Source organism: Caretta caretta, chromosome 10, assembly GCF_965140235.1.
Source record: "Caretta caretta isolate rCarCar2 chromosome 10, rCarCar1.hap1, whole genome shotgun sequence".
In the NCBI taxonomy this organism is placed as follows: domain Eukaryota; kingdom Metazoa; phylum Chordata; order Testudines; family Cheloniidae; genus Caretta; species Caretta caretta.
Window position 1 is genome coordinate 11,051,475 of NC_134215.1, and position 20,009 is coordinate 11,071,483.

Genomic DNA, 20,009 nt, shown 5'->3' on the forward strand with positions numbered 1-20,009 from the left:
TTTGGCAGGTATGGTGTGCCATGAAATAACTTGTGGAACCAAGATGAAAATTGGTGAATCATCTACCTTTTAATTTACACGGAACAAAGTAGGGAGACTTTTTAAATGAAACAAAGCGATGTTGAAACGTGAGGCCTTGTAGATATTTTGTAGTGTGCAAAGCAATGACTGTACCTTTCTTCCAGCTCTTACGGCGTGATCAAAATCGTGTCTCTAGTAATTCTAACTTCTGTCTGTCTGACTCTTTATTTCTATGGGCCCCATCCCCACGGTATCTGAGTACCTAGCATGGTGGAGGTTTTTTGTGTGTGGGGGGGGGATGTTATTGTAAACTGTTTGTTTAATCTAATTTAATGCTAAGTTTAAAAAAAAGTTTTGCATTTAGTTCTGAATGTGGTGAGGTCCATGGTCGTTCTCATTTCTGGTGGCAATGAGTTCCAGAGTGTAGATCCAGCTTCTGTGAAAAGTCTGCCTCCTGTTCTTACAACCTTTCATATGTTTGGTGACAGTTTCATTGTTCTAGTGGAATGTAGCTGTCATGAAAGGTCATAATTACAGAGGTCATAATTGACTATTAGGACAGAGATCTTAACTTGCACTCTGCAGTAAATAGAGAGACAGCACAGAGAGCAGAGTACTGGGGAGATGTGTTAATGGTGACCTATGTGCTGAGTAGCTGGGCTGCTATGGTTTGTACTAGTTGGACTTTACTCAGGGTGGGTGTCTTCATTCCTAAATAGAACAAGTTGCAGACATGAGAAAATAGACATGAGACAAAATAGAAATGTGTTGAACACTGTGGCCAGTTGGATGGGGCTCAGTTTTCTAGCCAGCCACAGATGGAAGTGGGTGTGTTTTGTTGCAATGGCTATTAGGACACCCATTAACATTGAGAAGCCTGAAGCAAATCCCAAGGCTGTGAAATTATTTAACATTCTGAGGGAAGGTGTCCTCAATAGTGGGGTATATCAAAGAGGAGGCAAGTTCATCAGCTTGTTTTTTCTTCATACCAGCATCCCCCCAGTCTTGCCGATGTTCAGCTATCTTTTTCTGTATGTCTGTACTATAACTAGCATAATGGGTGCCCAACTCAGATGAGAGATGTAATACAAATAATATAATAATACAGAACTCAGTCTTACCTTGTTTGCACAACTGTGAGTCTGAGCTTCATCTGCATCTGTAGAGGGAAACTTGCATTAACACTGCTCCTGCACGTGCCTAGAGCTCTTCTCTTGAGATGTTGCACCAACTGAAATTCCTTTTGGATATGAATATACACCTGTATTCCTACTTATCTGAGTTCTGATGTGGAAATTAGATGCTGTGCTTGTGTGGACATCAGAATATTTATTGATATTTAAAATTTCATGTTCTGTGTATGGATGTTTGTGCATGAGGACAAACGACAAGTGTTGCAGATACTTAAATTAGGTGTAGTAGAAGATTTAGCATGAATGCTGCATTCTCTCTTACAATTCTCTTGGAGATGAGAATCATAGTCTCCAGAGAAAACTTGGTGGGAAATGGAAATAAATTATAAACATATAAATAACTTTGCAGTGCTTTTCACTGGTAAAGGCTGGTTTTTAATTTATGATCAGGTTACAGCTTCTAATTTAAAGCTCTTAAAACATTTAGAAGGAATTCTTTGAAATATTAAAATACTTTATAAAAATCAATCTGGAAAGTGATAGTTTTCCTAATTCGCATTTATAGTCTCTCTAATGCTTGTGCTCTCAGTGGAACCACATGGTGTCTGACTTCTCAGCCTTATCCATCTGCCGTATGAACAACATGAGAAAGGGCTACAGGATTAACTAAGGGAGGGATCAATAAGCACAAAAGAGCTGTCATTGGATTTCAAAAGTTTCCATCTAACTGGCTCCCTCTCCTCTTTCCTTACTGCTGTGAGCCTCTGCAACAGACAGTGAAGCACATCACTGAAATGTATCATAAACTCAGGGAGGAAATTACCTGATCTCACAGAACTATGTCACATACAATCCTATTGTGGAATTTAGATTGCTTAGGATTAACCAGGGCTGAAATTACATAGGTCCTGCAGGTTAGTACCTTGGTGCATTGACAGAACAGCTTGAGAGGCTACGGTTAGAATAGCAGGGGAACTACAAAGATCTGAAGGCTACTGACCGAGTGGAGGGGAAGAGGAAGCAAGACTGGGTGTGAAGTATGAGGGGTACTCCAGAGCAGGGTGGAGGCTCATTGACTGAGCTGGTGTGCTGGGACTGGAAAAGTGAGCTGCTGCTTGAGGGATATTGGCAGAATTGATGGAGCTGGCGATAAGGCAGGTACTGCTCATCAGGATTAAGATGTGCTAGCAAAGCTCATGAAAACGTAAACAACTTGTCTAAAAAATACAACATAAGCTGGACTCAACTGTGAAAGACCTTGAAGGTTTTGGTGGTGAAAGAGAGACTTTGGCCTTTCACACTCTGTGAGAAGGGGAAAATATTAGCTAATTTGTATGCAAATCGAGAATGATCCCATTCTTGTCTATTACTTGGCGTCCTCTCAGACAATGGCCCTTTTATTCCAGTTCACATAGCTAATATTTACACCGCCTGTGATGACAACTGGAGGGATGTTTTTCTTAAGTATTGTCAGGCATCCTCTCACGCTTTGTGTAAAAGCTTCTGTAACCTTCCCCATCTTAGCTTTGAATCTTTCCCTCTGGGCCTAACTCTCTCTGTACAAGTGGCCCCCCAGTTAAGCCTCATTAGAATTGGGCTCAGCAGACCACATGTGACAAAAGTGTCACGTGTTCTAGCGATAGAAGGGGAGTAGTGCTCTTGTAAAGGAAGTGCTGACTAGTGGGACAAAGGGAGCACTGTGGAGAATAGGCACCGCAGGAAGTACTGCCAGGAAGACCCAGAATGACAGTACCCTGCAGCCCTCTGATTGGCCCAGTGCCCATATTTAACCCCGGGGGTTGCCCCCGGAAGTTGTCTGGGCAACCATACAGACCTTGACCTGTTACTATGCTGGACTTTGCCTCATCTCTGGACTCTGACACCAGCCCGACTTTGACCCCAATTCCTGCCTCTTGATTCAAACCTGGTACTATTTCTGGTCTCTGACCCTGGCTCTTGTTTATGGAATCAGGTCTTACAATTCCCTCTAACTCTGGCCCGGTGACTTTTGTCCCTGGTAGGCAGACCTCCACCCAGCTGCAGCTGCTAAGTAAGACTGCCTATGCCCCAGTCCCTTTCACTCTGTCTTCCTATTGTTTGATCTTTCCCGACACACACAAATGCAGCCGTTCCTTTTCTTCCTATTCTTCTATGCCCTCATGCTAGAATACTGCACATGCTCTTCTCAAAGGTATTGTATTTCCTTGAGCATCACTCATTAAAGAATAGTATATAAAGAAAATGATTAAAGATGTCAAAGCAAACCTGCATGTGGTGGGGACAGGGAATTTAGAGAGAGTATACATATTTTTTCCTAGGCCCTTTTGTTGGAAGGTGATTTCCTTTTTTGGTTCTGCCTTTGGTGCATATTAGTCCTTTTTAGGTTTTTACTCTGAATTTGATGTGAAGGCTATAAAGATGAAATATGCAAAAATGACCAGTCCAGGTCCATCAATAGTGACTGAAAAGGACTTCAGCGTGGCTTCATGGGGTGGACTAGTTGTTGCTTTTTCTGTAAGGGCTGGAGGTGGGGGAGGGAAGGAAGAAGACTGAGACAAAGATAAAGATGGTGGTCACTGGCTTAGCACTTCCGACATGCTGCTTGAGAGGTGATAACAGCTTTTGGTATGGAATTAACAGTGTGTGTCTATATATAGGACAAGTGATAAAGAAATTCTGATCTTATATAGATACAGCTTGGCCTCTGGTTTTTCATTGATTCTTGTGGAGTTAATGGTTTGCTGGAATTTATTCTTAGGCTGGTGGTTCTGTATGAGGGATATAGTATGTTTTGCCTCCCCCAATTACAATCCAGAGCTGCTGGAGATATGGCTTTGTAATAAAGGCCTGACACAGAGGAATGCTGGCAACAGATTGCACTTTATTTCCTGGCCCCAGTCACCTGACATGGGCCAGGGGTAATAGTTTATTGCCTCGTGTCACATGGCCAGGTCACTATCCACTGACTCCAGTGGCTATTGTTACAGGCTTAACAATACTTATTTTTGTAAGCATCCATCACTTAGCTGCAGCAAATAAAAAAGCAATGGTTATAAGGAGGTATACATAGGCATTTTTATTGTGTATCCTGACCATCATTCCCATGATTTAGTTTATAAACAGCTACACCTGTATCAAGTGGAGTTCCCCAGGGGTCTGTTCTGGGTCTGGTTTTGTTCAACATCTTAATTAATGATCTGAACGATAGGATAGATTGCACCCTCAGCAAGTTCGCGAATGACACTAAGCTGACATGGGCCAGGTGTTCACTTGTGTTCACCAATGACACTAAGCTGGGGGGAGAGGTAGATACACTGGAGGGTAGGGATAGGGTCAATAGTGACTTAGACAAATTGGAGGATTGGGCTAAAAGAAATCTGATGAGGTTCAACAAGGACAAGTGCAGAGTCCTGCACTTAGGATGGAAGAATCCCATGCAATGCTACAGGCTGGGGTCCGACTGTCTAAGAGGCAGTTCTGCAGAAAAGGTCCTCAGGATTACAGTGGACGAGAAGCTGGATATGAGTCAGTAGCATGCCCTTGTTGCCAAGAAGGCTAATGGCATATTGGGCTGCATTAGTAGGAGCATTGCTAGCAGATCAAGGGAAGTGATTATTCCCCTCTATTCGGCACTGGTGAGACCACATCTGGAGTATTGCGTCCAGTTTTGGGCCCCCCACTAAAGAAAGGATGTGGACCAATTGGAGAGAGTCCAGCGGAGGGCAACAAAAATGATTAGGTGGCTGGGGCACATGACTTATGAGGAGAGGTTGCAGGACCTGGGCTTATTTAGTCTCAGAAGAGAAGAGTGAGGGGGGATTTGATAGCAGCCTCCAACTACCTGAAGGGGGGGTTCCAAAGAGGATGGAGCTCGGCTGTTCTCAGTGGTGGCAAATGACAGAACAAGGAGCAATGGTCTCAAGTTGCAGTGGGGGCAGTCTAGGTTGGATATTAAGAAAAACTATATCACTAGGAGAGTGGTGAAGCACTGGAATGCGTTACCTAGGGAGGTGGTGGAATCTCTATCCTTAGAGGCTTTTAAGGCCTAGCTTGACAAAGCCCTGGCTGGGATGATTTAGTTGGTGTAGGTCCTGCTTTGAGCAGGAGATGGGACTAGATGACCTCCTGAGATCTCTTCCAACCCTAATCTTCTATGAAACTGGAGTATATTAAAGCATACTCATGAAATGTTAGCGCACATTAGCAGGATGCACATAGACAGAGTTGTGCGGGGTAGATTGCACACTCCAGCTTGCCAATAACTCAATGTTCATGTAGACAAGCCTTTAATGTATGTTTGCTTTTGCTGTCAGATGTCCCTGAAGGGTTAAACTGTAAATTCATAGCACCCTCACCGCCAATGTTCTGAGAAAGGGTGTGCTTAACCTACGAGGGAATCTAGGGCAGAGGTCATCGCTAGTCCTGGGGGCCGAGGACATCTGGTCTATGTGGTTCCATTTCCATTAAAGGGTAACAGACGAGCGCCTGTGCCCAGGAAATGTACCTGCTGCAGCCTGCTGAGAGCCAGGGAAGCTTAAAGCATGTGAGTTCCGTGGACTGGGAGCCAACACAGCAGCCTGGTGAGGGTGCCCACTGTCACACACACAGCCCTCAGTAAAGCACCGGAAGGGGGTGCTTTACTGAGGGCTGTGTGTGTGACAGTGGGCACCGTGCATGCTGAGACAGTTGAGCAGGCTACAGTGAAACCCATCTCCCATCTGTTGTGTGGGCAAGAGCCACACTGACGTAAATTGAGCAAGATCAAGCCAGAATCAGTGGCATGGAACTGGGGAGAAGTTTTCTAAAGCCCCCCCCCAGCTTTCCCCTCAGCATGGGACCCCAATTTCCACAGCTCATGGAAGAAGCAGGAAAGTTTCTCTTGCACCTAATATTAGGTGAAAGCAAGGTTGTCCCATAGCAACTAGGAGGAAGAAATTCCTGCTCCCAGCCAGCATGTAGGCAAAGTCTGGTGTGGGATGGTTGAGAAAGCTTCACTCCCCTTTCCAACAAGCTGTTCTACTTGCAAAACCTCACCTGTCACAGCAGGTGCCAGCTCCTACAACCTTGCTGATACCAATGAATCATTTTCTCCGTTGGGTCTGGTTCATTCCTCATTCTGTGTGGTTGAGCCCCACTCAGCTGAGACCCCATAGCAGGCAGCATGGGGTGAAGTGATTCAGCTCCCCCTCCCTGGGAGATGGCCCCACCTTGTCTCCCCTTCCAGCCTTTTGGGGTCCCACAGGAGGTCATAAAGTGGCTACTGTTTTCTTTAGGGAGACATACAGGATGCATGCCTGCAGACTCTCAATCTGCCTAGTAATGCCTTTACAGGGGCCCTTCTTCTTTCTTGCAGGGGTTTTGCTCAGGGACTGGTGAAGGATATTGCTCACAACTAGCTCCTTAAGGGGCAGCACAAAGTCTTAAAACTTCTCATGAGAGAGTGTCTCCTCTAACTCCTCTAAAGAGAATGAGAGCTCTCTCAAGCTGGGGCTCTGAGCAAGATGCCTTGGCCTCTCAACTAAGCTTCCCAGAATTAAGCATGCATTATGTTTTCAGAAAATGAAGTGCTGTACGCACCACCCACCGACCAGGCAAAGTTGAAGAGCTGTGGAATTCTTCTTCACTTGGATTTTGAAGGTTGGTTTTTAAGTGGAGTAGGAATTCCCTATCAAGAACTTCCTGTACCTAAATGTACTAAAATATCTTCATTGTTCTGCCTAAGGTTAAGCCTGCTGTGGCCTCTTAATAAAGAAGATAGTCACTAGAACCCATTGGTGACTTCATTCTTAATGTTATTTGATGTTAGGTCCAGAGAAGCTGGTCATCGGGGCAGATACTAGACCCCATATAGAGGGAACATATTTGGAGTCTGATGTGATTCTGGGGAGATTGAGGCCCAAGGAGGAGATGTGTAGTATAACCTGTCTCATACTATGGCCCCCAAGCTCAGACCTCCATTTTCAGCAGATGATTCTTAAGCATGATGTCTATACAACTACTATGAGGGCAGAAAACCTTCAGCACTGCTTAGAGAAAGTAGCCTTGTCCATGTCCTGGGCAGAAGCTCTATCTATTTCTCAGGATTCCCACACCAAAAAGAAAAGTCAGAGTCAGCTGGCTCAGCAAGACGTACCTAGAACTGAGGTAAGGCCGTCTAGATCAGCTAGCCTTTCAGCGCATCGTTGCCCGGGCTGGAAGCCTCGTAATGGAACCGATGTCCGTCAAAACTCAATTAAGAAAACAAAAGGAAGTCCTGTGTGAGGAAGAGATGCTCAAAAGTGGACGCTATGGTCGCTTTGTCACATAGCTTTATCTTTACCTCAGTGGGCTAAAGGTGTCCTTTATGCTTTCTGCCGTGCAGCCAGTGAGAGTAAAGATGGTAAAGAAGATTATAAAGGAACAGGCCACTATGACTGTAGTCATCTTCTCATTAATCCTCAGATTTTGATTCTCAGACCTTCGTCAGAAGTAATTGGAACTTCCTCTCAAGCTCCTAATACACCCATACAAAACAGTACAACAGGGACCTATCCTGCACCAATATCTAGCGCTGCCTAAATTGTCAGCTGGGAAGCTGAGAGGAAGGAACTATAGTCACTCATTCTAAGAAGGTGATAAACACCTTCCTAGCATTTTGGAGGAAATTCACAAATGGGGTCTATCTAGATGTTGGTGATATAAGGGACACACACAAAGTCAAAGTCAGCTGAAGCAAAGGACAGTTTTGCATTTTTACAAGATGGCCTACCCATGGGGCTCAAGGCTATCAACTTTTGGAAAGACAAGTCAGGAACTGCAGGCATATTACACAATAAGAAACCCATAAGAATCTCTAGTCACTGGCACACAACCGATTACTGAGGGCTACCACTTTCATTGGCCCCATATGCAGATACATGTCATGAGTTTGATCTGTGGGTCATAAGTCCTAATAAAGTTACCTTACTCCATCAAGGTTGGTAGTTTTTGTCCTTTTCTCAGTGCAGGTAGCTTGTCTACTCATCACCGCCTTGCCAAAGGGGGTTTTGGAACTTGGTGTGTTCTTTATGAAACCTTGGTTACACATTCTGTCAAACATGGTAGTTTTGTGAACTAACCCAGCCTCCATCTCCGTCACCCCAATCTTTCTCATATAATAAGTGGTATTGTTGCCCTTTGGATTGAAGGAAGGAGACATGCATCAGCTAGATGGAAACAGAGTCTACAAAGGAATAAAGGTGTATATAGAAGAGGCATTCAAAATCTCAGGTACGACACTCTCAGTACTATGTATTCTGTGAAAAGTGCAGCTGTTTTGTAAGCAGAGACATCACATGCATCTTATGAGGAGATCAGTAAGGCTGCTACAGGGCCTCTCCTCCATACTTTCTCAAATCCTATAGAACTGACGTCTTCACATCTGCTGGTACAACATTTGGTAGAAAGGTGTTATGAAACAGGGTTCTCCAGTAACCACCAGGTACCTTTTCATTTCTACATAGGTAAACTGAATCATCCTCTCTCCCTACGAATGACACTGATTGCTACATCCCAGTGTGAAGGAAATTTCATGACATGGAGAGGACTGAGAAAGGAAAAATTCTAACTTGTGAATTTTCATTCCAGGATACTGCCACGTCAAGCATGCTGACCCTCACTCAGAGGATTGCATTATGTTCAGGGGGGGGGTTTCCTAGCTACTGCTTGCTGGTTAAGTAGTTTGAAAGGGAAAAGGGTGTTCCTCTGAGGAATCCCTAAACTTCATGTCAAGGCTCTGCTACAAATGATTGGAATTGACTAGTACCTGTGAACCTTTATATAGCTAGTATTGGAAGCTATTGTTCTGAAAAGTTCTTCCTGAGGGGCAGTCCTATACTCAGGCTCAAAGGAAAGATCTGATCTGTCTCTGGTTGCCATGAAATGGGGAGTGCCCCACCGTGAAAATTGTCTGCCATGGGAGAGCCTAGAATGAAAATTCACAGGTAAGAATTGGATTCCTAATTCACTTTGGAAGTTAATTAAAATTAATTAAGATAAACCAAATTAAGGCTACTTTAATTCTGATTGTGTGTGTCCATACAGGGATTTAATGCAGTTTAACTCATCTATATCTACATCTCAGTATCATCTACTCATCTACACCTTTAGTTAATTTGAGTTTAATTTTCCTGGGTACCCCGACGTAAACAAGTCCTAAGGAAGTTCTCCACTCAACCCCACTAAGCTTTATTGGAAGTTAAAGGTTTCGTGAAGTAAGGTTTCGTGGACATCCTTAACCTTGTAATTTTTTGACTGTTGGGTGTCTAGCTTTGCAACCGTAATGTTCTCTAAAAATAGTGGAGGGGGGGGGGTTGAGGCAGGTTGTTTGTTTAGTATGTGGATGAACTATGATATACTGATTACAGTGCTGTGGACACTGCAGTTCCTGGAAAAGGCCCTCATAATCGTGGGTGTGATAGCATGCACTCAACTCAACATTCATCTGTGTGATATTGCACTCATAAATTACAAAATCGCACTGATGAGAACTCTCCCACAGTGTTTGAAGAAGAGCCAGGAGCAGTCAAGGTCAAGCAGTCTAGTGCCTGTCAAGGATCTGATGCTGCAGAGACAGGATAAACTACACTGAATGAGAGGTAGGTTGAAGTGGCACTAAAATGATAACCGTCATAGGCATGGGGGAGGCTGGTTTGGAGGCAGTGAGCCAGAGTCTGTTTTTAGTTACACTAGTGTATATCCAGGGTAGTTCCATTGACTTCAGTGGTGTTCCTCAAGTTTTCACTGGTGGCATGATAGCAGAATGTAGCCCAGTTTGGGTACTGTTGGAAAGAGGCAGCCTCAGAAACTGAATGTTTTTTGGAGTAGCTGTAGGGGTTGCTGGCATTTTTTGAATGGGGGAGTTGGTAGTGATAATAATTGGGGACTTTGGTGGAAAGCAGGCAGAAACAGAAACCGCTTGGGGATAGCGTTTATAGTTGGGGAGGCCTCAGCAGGAGCTATCAAAGAGTATGGGGGCGGGGAGAATTGTCATAATCCAAGACTCTGGGGGAGGCAGGATCCACAGGGACTCATATCAGTGTATTATGTAAAATATAAAGCAGACCAATTGTGAATTACAGGGCTATAATTCCTGTTCTGAGTTCTGCTGATTACACAATCTACTTGAACTTCTCTCCCATGGTTTATGATGTCATCAGAACATCTTGATGGAATTATAGCCCTGTAATTCACAGCTGCTTGTTATTTATTACATGCACACGTATTTTTTATATTTAATAGCATGCCTCACACAGCTATTTTTTTCTTTTCTGCAGTGGTTTTCTCAACAGAGCATTATATGAAGCAGAAGAATTAAATATCACCGCCATGCTTGGGTTTATTTGCTAACCAAAATAACAAGCTTTTATAGAGCTTTATCATAGCAAGGCCACTGCTTTACAATAACATTAAAATGAAAAGCCATCTGGGGCAGCCGAGCTAATAATTATTTAAAATCATTTAAAAGCCAGTGAAAATAGATAATGCAAATGTAGATTTAAAACAAGGGGAAAGTAGGGACATGCCTTATGTCAGGCTAAGCCCAACCCTGAAAACCTTCTCATGTAAATAGCCCTGTTGAAGTCAACCAGTCGCATAAGGGATTGCAGGTTTGGATCCTTATTTTGTTACAGTTAGAAGGTCAGGGTCTGGTGACTGTAGATGCAAATACATATTTTCTTGGCAACAGTTGCTACAAGTCTGACGTGAAATTTACAATGATTGATAAGTGTGGCTGAGAGGTTTTGAATGGTTTTGTTAACTTCTACACATTTGTACTCTACTTTGCCCAAAGCCTTGGTTTGTGGAACTACATGGGAGTCAATGGGATGGAACTCTGGGGCTGGGAGTGGTGCTTTGCAGTAGAATCTGTGTAACTCTGGTTCCAGAGACCCTTGCATTTGATGGCTTCTCTCCCCCAGCTTCTTGGAGCCCATCCGAGCAGTACACAGGGTAGGCAGAGATTCACCTGCATTGTCACATTGCCCATGCTCCACCCCTGCCCTTAGAGCTGAAACCACCATGGCTGCATCAAGTGCCAAAAGGCTTGAGTTTGGAGGCAGTTCTGAGGGCCTAATAAATCCTGAAACCCTGACATGAGGCAGTTATCCTGGCTGCATTTCTCACAAGTGGAGGAAGCCACATATGAGTTATTCGGGTCTCTCTATCTTTCATATGCAGGCATCAGAACTCGAGGTCCAGGTTCTGTAACCAGAGGAGGATCTCTGTATCAAGGGACGCTAGGCATTGTAGACCGCCCTCCAGATGTTGGGCTGGGCTCTCTTCCAGCACAATGAGTTGTTATAGGTGATGCTGCACCATAGTCACAACTTGGGGAGGACACCAGATATCCTGAGCTGCTGTCCCTGCACGGCTGCCCCAGACCAACAGCCTTGGTGCTAAAGGCTACAGACTCACAGCAACCACTCCCCAGGTCCTTGATTGGATGGACAGGCAGCACTTTCATCGGGTACCCGCACTATATATAGCGCCCAACAGGAAGAGGAAGTTGTCTGAGCAGCCGCCCATTGCTTGCTGCCTAGAGTGCCTTGCCCTGTTGCCTCACTGGCCCCAGTCTTGCTGCCTTGCCTAACCTCATCTCCCTAACTGCTGACCCAGCTTCTTGGATTGGATCTTCCGGCTTCTGATCCCTGTGAGAACTCTGATCATTGCCCCGGACTGCCTCTGATACGGATTGACCTGCTGGCTATCGGACCACCCTCACACACTTGACTGCTGCTCTGGACTGCCCCCTAGCCCACCCTGGGCATTACACCTGTTAAGCCTGGTCCAGGATCTACAATCAAGTGGACATGGAGGTGGGTGTAGCATTGGAGCCTGAATGTACTTAGTTTGTTAGACCAACAGTTCTCAAACTGTGGGTCAGGACCCCAAAGTGGGTTGTGACCCCACTTTAATTGGGTCGCCATGGCTGGTGTTTAAATTTGCTGCAGCCCAGGGCTGAAGCCAAAGTCTGAGCCCCACCTCCCAGGACTGAAGCCGAAGCCTGAAGCCCTCAAGCTTTGGCTTCGGCCCCACTCCAGGGTGGCGGGGCTCGGGCTTCAGTGCCTCTTCCTGGGGTCGTGTAGCAATTTTTTGTTGTCCGAAGAGAGTCGCAGTGCAATGAAGTTTGAGAAACCCTGTGTTAGACTATCTTTCCAACCACTGCTTCTACGCTATAGTGGCTCCTTGGTGCTGCATGGTAAAAGGTCAGAAGAAACTGTAGCAAAGGAGTGTCAAGAGATCAACTATGGTGACACAGCCTGGACTACAGGAGTAGGATTCCTCCCCTGAATACAACCAGGTCATCCCAGACAAATGCTTTTATATCATCATACACCAGCATGTATTCTATTTATGCCTCATTTTATTGTAGAGGTTATTTTAAATTGTTCTTAGAGCTGCATTGGCACACATTGGCATTATTTTTATATCCCTACATCTGTGTAGCCAAGTTGCCTTGGTTATCATCTACCAGGCCTCAGAATGATAGAAAAACTAGAATAAAATTAAAACCCCTCAAAAACAAAAACTTTATGCCACTGGAACATGGGGATTCCCATCTCCCTATTGAAATGCAGCACATATTTCTAGCCAGCAGATTTTAAATCTACCACTGGCTCAGCACTAAATATTACCTATCCTGGATCTTAGATCAGTGTAATTTTGGGTTAGGAAATTAAACACCTGGAAGGAAAGAAGAAAATACCTTTTGGCTAAATGAAATGGAAGCTGCTCAGAGGCTTAGGTGGTCAGAAATAGTGCCAGTGGCAATGAATTAGTAGACAGAGTGCAGGTGGGGAGATGGAAGGTACAACATAAACTTAGCTGATCACGTGGCTGCAGAAATACAGGGTTGATGATACTCGATAGTGGTAGTGAGTTTCTAATGACAGTCCCACTGCGCCATTCTGCAGCCCTTTGATTGTGATTTAGGAAAGTGTGCTTAACTTTAAACAAATACTTAAATTCTATCAACTTAAATGGGACTTAAGCATATGCTTAACTGCATTCTTAAACAAGGATGCTTGCTGAATCAGGGCCTTAGTCCCCACGCTGGCAAAACGCCTGTTAACTTCTCTGAGAGTTTTACCTGTGTAAAGACTGCAAGACTGGACCTAACAGCCCAGATACTGAATAGTCCATGAGAGTTACATGGATAGATCCCCATTCATTGGAAAGAGAAAATGCTCTCTGTTTAAATAACATATAGGGTTTGGCGTGAATTGACAAAAGCTAGGGAATTCTACATTGTTGCCAACACTTTGCTCTTTACCCACTCGTTTTGCTTTTTCCATCTATAATAGGACAAGTTAAAGAGGCTGTCAGCACTCACTTTGTTTTTCCTGACTTTTGTCAGTTGAAGTTAGACCTTTAATGCTGTTTAAACATAGTTTTCTGAAATCGTGGAGGAAAAACGATGCCATATGTCACATAAACCTGGATGTAAAAGATACAATAGTGTAATAATGGGGCTTCCAACCTGCCAGGATATCCTTGTAAAGGAGAATTGATTTTCTCAAGGATTCTTTACTGGGCAAAACAAATTAAACCTACCTTTAGTTCTATTTGTTTAAAGACCTCTTTGTTAAAATAAGAAAAGTGATATAGAGAGACATTCTAATAAATTAGAACAGGATAAATTATACCCGGAAGCTTTCTGAATACCTCCAGTTATGAGATTCTTTATAATTGAAGAATACTGCTGAGGCCTCCCAGGAAGGGAGCCTGCAGATGTCTCTGAAACACTTCGATTGACTGTGGTTTATTTCAGCTGTGATTCTACAGCTGGTGTGTGATCCCTCTTTTTTCACCTTCCTTTTTGTCTTCATTTTTTTAACTTTTAACTTGATACGTCTTCTGACATGTAAAGGGGCTCTGAGTTAGACACACTGTCAAGTAGATTAGGCCCCATACTTGATTTTAAAAATAGGGTAATCTGCTCCAAAATGCTCCAGGATTTCTAATCAATCACTACAATCCGGATAATTTTTTTTTAAAAGCTAATATTTATTTAGGACACAGTGTGCACATTATGCTGGCCTAATTTATTATTGAGATGAGCAAACAAAGAAAAAATTCATGTTAATTTCAACGAGCATTACAAATGCATTAAAATAAATCTCATTATGACCAGATTCTCGTCTGGTTTAAACTGACCATTGTAAAAGTTCATTGATTTTAATGGAGATATGACAACGTACATGATCTGATGATATGATCTACTTCTGTTTGTCAAAGGAAATCTCACCACCACGTAAGTGGGATTTTTTCTAGTGTTCTAATAGAGTATTAGAAAGAATAGAGTGAAAAAAGTTAAACATTGTCTCCTTAACAAAGAAGAATGAACACTGTAATGTATTTGTGTTTCTGTGCTGCGATCTACTGGTGTGGGTTGTTAAGCTATGATAGCATAAATATGGCTGACTGAACCAAAGTCACAGTGTAACTCACTAGTCAATGTGTATTATGTGTCCCTTTTCTGTGTGCAATGGGTCTGTTACAGCTCTTAGCTTGGGAGCCTGGTTCTTTAGTTCAAGCTATAGTGATTTATGAAAATATGGTGGTCATCGCAAAACTGCTCATCTGGGATTTCCACTGCTGTGAGACTCAGATCCTCAAGATGGACTTCCTCTGTCCCAGGGAAGTATGTAATCCACTGTTCAGTGCATGTGATGTGTCCTTCACTGTGCCTGATGCACAGAGGATTAGAATCTGTTACAATCTTGCCCAGAGAGCCTAGATCTTTATCTCAAGTTCTGAAGACTCATGCACTTAGTTCTGAATGCTCCCAGTTCAAGCCATGGTGTTTTTGCTTAGACAAGGATCAGCATACCTCTCAACCTCCCCACTTGAATGCAATGTGTGACAAAGACTCTAAAATGAGAGAGACAAAAAATTTACATGTGGTGGAAACTTACAACTCTGAGATTCATTCATCTAGTGTAAATAGCTCTTTATGTAATCTTAGTTTCATGATTCTTTCTGAGGAAATAATTTGCAATACTAAAAGTGCAGGGACACAAACTGTGAGGAATGTGGAGAACTCTGGGACTGAAACTGAGTGACATCCCTCGAAATAAGGGACATTTGAGAGGCCTGAGTCTCAGTATTTGAGTCACTAATATTAAATTGCCTTGAAATAGATAACAGAGCTGTTTCATTTGTAAGAAAATAGATGCCTCCTCTGCTGGAGGTTGTGTAAAAGTTCAGCCATAATAAACTTGCTCCTTTAAAAACTGTTGTCTGTGTCGAGAGCTCGAGCTCTGTAGCTTTGTTAAATGTTTGGCATTCATAATTTGTAGATGTTTAAAGCTCAGTAAGGAAAAATTTTGAAAAACAAACTGTTGAGTGCTGAAAGCACAGCACTTGAAACGTAATTATTGGGAAAGATAATTTTTACAAATTAAATCACTGCAATGCTCCATTGGGCCCAGAAGCATCTTCAGTTTACTTGATATAAGCTGACATTTTGTACATTTGGAGCCATATGAACATGCACTATAGGGCAGCAGTAATGGTATTAGTTCCTTAATTTCTGCATCGCATGCTCTGTTAAGTAATGGCTCATAAGAATAAAATAAATCCAGGACTTGCATAAAGATGATCAGATTGGAATAATAATTGTGTATAGGCTCAAACCCAGAGCTCAGTTCATGCCACAAGTAGCCAGCTGCATGCTCCTACTCCTATTGAAGTCACTGGGATTCCTTCTGTTGAGATCAGTGGGAGCTAGATCGGGTACTAGGTGTGGAGAGGGGAGGAAGAAATTGTTTCCTGCAAGATGCAGACCAGCTTGTCAGTTATTCCATGAAGAATTTGCTAGCCCAATGGCTGGAGTAGGCCAGTTGTCTCCCACTGTGAGATAGGACAGGATGATCTATCCCCAGTCTGCTCACATTTTGCCAACTATGAGCCCCATGAGTGTTCACTCCCTCCCTCCTGCAGCTCACCAAGCTCCATACTGCATAGTGGGAGATCATCTCCTTTGCACTCTCCCTACATTGAGCACTTTCCATTGCACAGCAGAGCACACTGGTTCCACTGGGTGGAGCCTTTGCAGTTATGGAGGTGAAGGCTGGATTTCTTTCAGAGTGCTTTTTCATCCAAGGATCTCAATATGTTTTCCAGATGATAGGCCTGATGCTGTGAATGTGTACTCTTGGATGTAGTGGTTACTGCCATGAGTGGTTTCCTGGATGTCAGACACTACTCATGGCAGAAAAGACTATGCAGGTTAGTGAGTGTTTGTTTGCAGGAGGGGCCTATGTGCCCAGCCTTGCAGCCTAATGGCATTGACTTTGGTAAGAGTTATGACAACCCAAAGATTGCAAGATTGGGACCATTCATTCTCACAGAAGGCCTGTGATATACATAAGTGTTTACTGTAATTTTACAGATGGATAAACTGAGGCCCAGAGGAGTGACTTGAGATCACATAGCAAGCTAATTGCAGATTTGGAACTAGAACCTAGCATAGGCACCGAGTTCCCCTCTTTTCCCTGAGTGCTCAACCCCCACCTCTGCCCCCAGCCCTGCCCCCACTGCACCCCTTCCATGAGGCCCCCCCCGCCCCAACTCTTCCTATCCCTTCCCTGCCCCCATTCCAAACCATTTCCCATAGTCCCCACCCCAACTCTGCCCCCTCCCTGCCCCTATTCCAACTCCTTCCCCAAATCCTCCACCCCTGAGCACGACATGTTCCCTCTCCCCCGCCTCCAGCCCCCTGGAGTGTGCTAACACCGCCAAACAGCTGTTGGCGACGGCCGGGCAGGAAATGCGGGGAGATAGGTGGGAACGCGGCACGCTCAGGGCGCGGCACACTCAGGGCATGCCAGCCCCAGAGCACCCACGGAATCGGCACATATGGAACCCGGGAGTCAGGACTCCCTCTCCCCTGCTCTTGTTCCCGGACCACTCCCATCCCTAGTGTCTGAAGGGATTTATCCTGTTTGAGTGGCATGAAGGAATAGCTCATCTCAGAGAAACTTCAGCAAGGCTTAAAAAAAATGCTATCAGTGGAAAATATGTGTAAGCAGAGTCAGGATGAGCTCCACCCTGACATCTGGTGGTGAGGTATGGCAAGTTGTGGAAAAGAACTTCAGGGGCTGATCTCATTTGCACAGACACACTCACCCCGCCTGGCATGAGCCCATAGCTGCCCAAATGGTCACTTTGGCTGCTGTGGGATCCCCAGTTTCTCTGTTATTGGGGCAGGAAGAATAAATTATAATTATCCTGATTATGTGAATCAAGGACAGTGGCACTGTATTTGGCCTTTTGTTATGATGGAGGGACTCGCCATCAACTAAGTAGCACTCGCTAGGCAAGGGACATAGGTTCCAAAACTCAGTAAATTGAGAGAGGCTGGGGACAGGTATTAATATCTGGTGGTATGGGGCTGCTGATGAGGGCCTTACATGCTAATTGCACTTCCTCCTCTTTTCACTGTGGAATATCAGAGCTAATTTTGATTCCCCTAGGAGTCTAGTTACAGGCTGCTGAGCTGAATTCACTTTGGGCTAATGGTGCACCAGCACTGAGGTTCCCCTACTACAGGCTGAAATCACAAAAGAGCTAAACTTATTAAGAGCTGAAATCACTGAGTGTTGTGTTAAGTAGTGGGGGACCCTGAAGATATATTGCAGAGCAGTTTGCGGGACAGCTGGCAGAGCAGAGCGGCTCGTGGGACGGCTGGAGCGGCTCGTGGAATGGCTGGCAGACCAGAGTGGCTGGTGGAGCGGAACAGTTTGTAGGATGGCTGGAGCAGCTCATGGGGCATGGCTGTCAGAGAGGAGCGATTCATGGGACAGCTGGTGGAGCAGAGCGGAGCCCCATGAAGAGGTGGGGCAATCGGCTTTGGACCACATAAGGTGCCCCTTAAATCTCCCCCTCCCCCTCCCCCCATCTCCACCCTGGTTGGGAGGTAAAACTCTGCAGATAAACTTTTGAGCTCTGGTGCTGTGCTGCACTGACCAGGGACAGAGACTTTTGGGTTGTTGGACTTTTGGGACTTTGGGTTGCTGGACTCAAGAACCAAAGGGAAAGGACACGCCCCAGATTGCTTGGGGTGGGTTTTTTGCTCATGGGTTGTATTATGAATCCTGTTGGTGGTGTTTCCCCAACATAATGCCACATTGTTTCTCTCTGTTATTAAAAGGCTCTCGCTACACTCCGACCCTACTTGCGAGAGGGGAAGTATCGCCTCTTAGAGGCACCCAGCTACTGAACCTGGCCCTTGTTGCTGCCAACTCTGACGGGCAGAAGGATTACATATGTGCAGTAAAAACTACTGACCCTTACTAAATGAGCCTGAGAAATCTCACAAAGGGTAGATGAGAATTCTTGTAGGATAATTCATATTTAGACAGTGTGAATTACTTCAATGAATTAATTCAATATACAGCATTAACAAAACATGCAGCAGCTTTGAACCTTTGGCAGAATAAGACAAAAAGCTTGAGAGCAAACTAGCACTTTGCATTTCTCACATGGACTTCAGACTCTTTCCAATTTGCTTGGGCGTTTTTCCAGCAAAAGAAGCCCAGTGAGCTGTTCCTCTGAAAGGTGTAACTTCCGGTAGGGGGTGAGCCACAATGAGGTGCTGGTATGCTATAAAATGAATGGGGTTTGAAGGGTCCAAAATGACTCCAGGACCACATCTGGTCATGCATGCTTAGTCATTTATATATGGTACATTTACCTTATGTAGTAGTACATTTGTACTGGGTCTGTTCATGTTTAAAAAGGATTGTGGGCTGAATGTTTAACCTCACTGACACCGGGGCGACTTTATTGCTTTCAGTAGGGTTACACAGGTACTGGTAATGAGAGAACTTGCCCTTGGGTTTGCATAAGCATCCAAACAGAATCTGCTTTGTAGAAATATGAAACAAAGCAGAAAAAGCAGGGTTTTTTCCTGTCAACATGACTTCATATCACTGGTAACATCACAGAAACAATATGCATATTTATCCTCTCCTAGGCTTGGGCACAGCTGTCTTGCAAAATATATCAGTGAAACAGACAATGACACAACAACAAACCTGTGAAACAAAACTTTAAAAAGAAGCAACATTAATTATATTCCTCACAAACGAACACATTGAAAGTCAGGCAGAAGCCTGGATAGTCAGGATTAAGAATTCTCACTCCCACGAGGTGTAGATATTGCTGTGGTTGTCTTTAATATTATGTGTGATTATTAGAATGTGATTCTACACGATATTATGTGCCTTTATGTACTGCAATACCCAGAAGCACAATAGTCTCAGATAAAAGAAGATAAAATCCTCAAGAGGCTTCCAGAATGGGGCAAAAGAAAATAGAACATTTATCCAAGAAGCAATTAACTTGGTTAGTAATTTTGGGTATCCGATATTTATTTTTGAAGATATGTTTCTGAATAAAAGCTTTTTTTCCTCATAACTCATCTACTTCTCCTAGCTGAGCCTGTAGTGAAAACATAATCCTGTGTAGCAGAACCTCACTAATGATTGGGAGACCTATTGTGGATTACTGAATTTTGTGAATTAGCAAGTGCTGTAAGTGAACACAATAAAAAATAAATCAGGGATGCTGCGTTGCAAAATGAGCTTTATTCATTTATTTCTGACAAGTCTGGCTTAGTTTTAATTATTTATAATACTTCACAGCACACTAGTAAATGTGCTGCAGCATATTTTGTAAGCGTAACAAAGTCACTGTAATAAGAGACCATGCTAAAGCTCTCATCTGTCACATCTTTCCTGAAGTGGGAAATGTCCAAGGTAACAATAAATAGTTTTTTGGAGTAGCTAAGTGAGAGTTTGTGAGATTCTACTGGCTTGATGTGCTTGT

At 43.9% G+C, this 20,009-nt stretch overlaps 1 long non-coding RNA gene across 4 annotated transcripts in view; it reads left to right on the forward strand.

The window, feature by feature from the left end:
* Positions 1-15,409, forward strand: part of LOC125644212 (uncharacterized) — a 78,651-nt gene extending 63,242 nt beyond the window's left edge. For 2 of the 4 annotated variants that reach the window (XR_012664261.1, XR_007358928.2), the window contains 2 exons: positions 9,673-9,769; positions 10,448-15,409. This is a non-coding gene — a long non-coding RNA (uncharacterized LOC125644212). Of the gene's footprint in view, positions 1-6,710; positions 6,792-8,320; positions 8,403-9,672; positions 9,770-10,447 lie in introns of all 4 variants that reach the window. The other 2 variants (XR_012664260.1, XR_012664262.1) reach the window with 2 other exon arrangements.
* Positions 15,410-20,009: the final 4,600 nt, after the last annotated feature.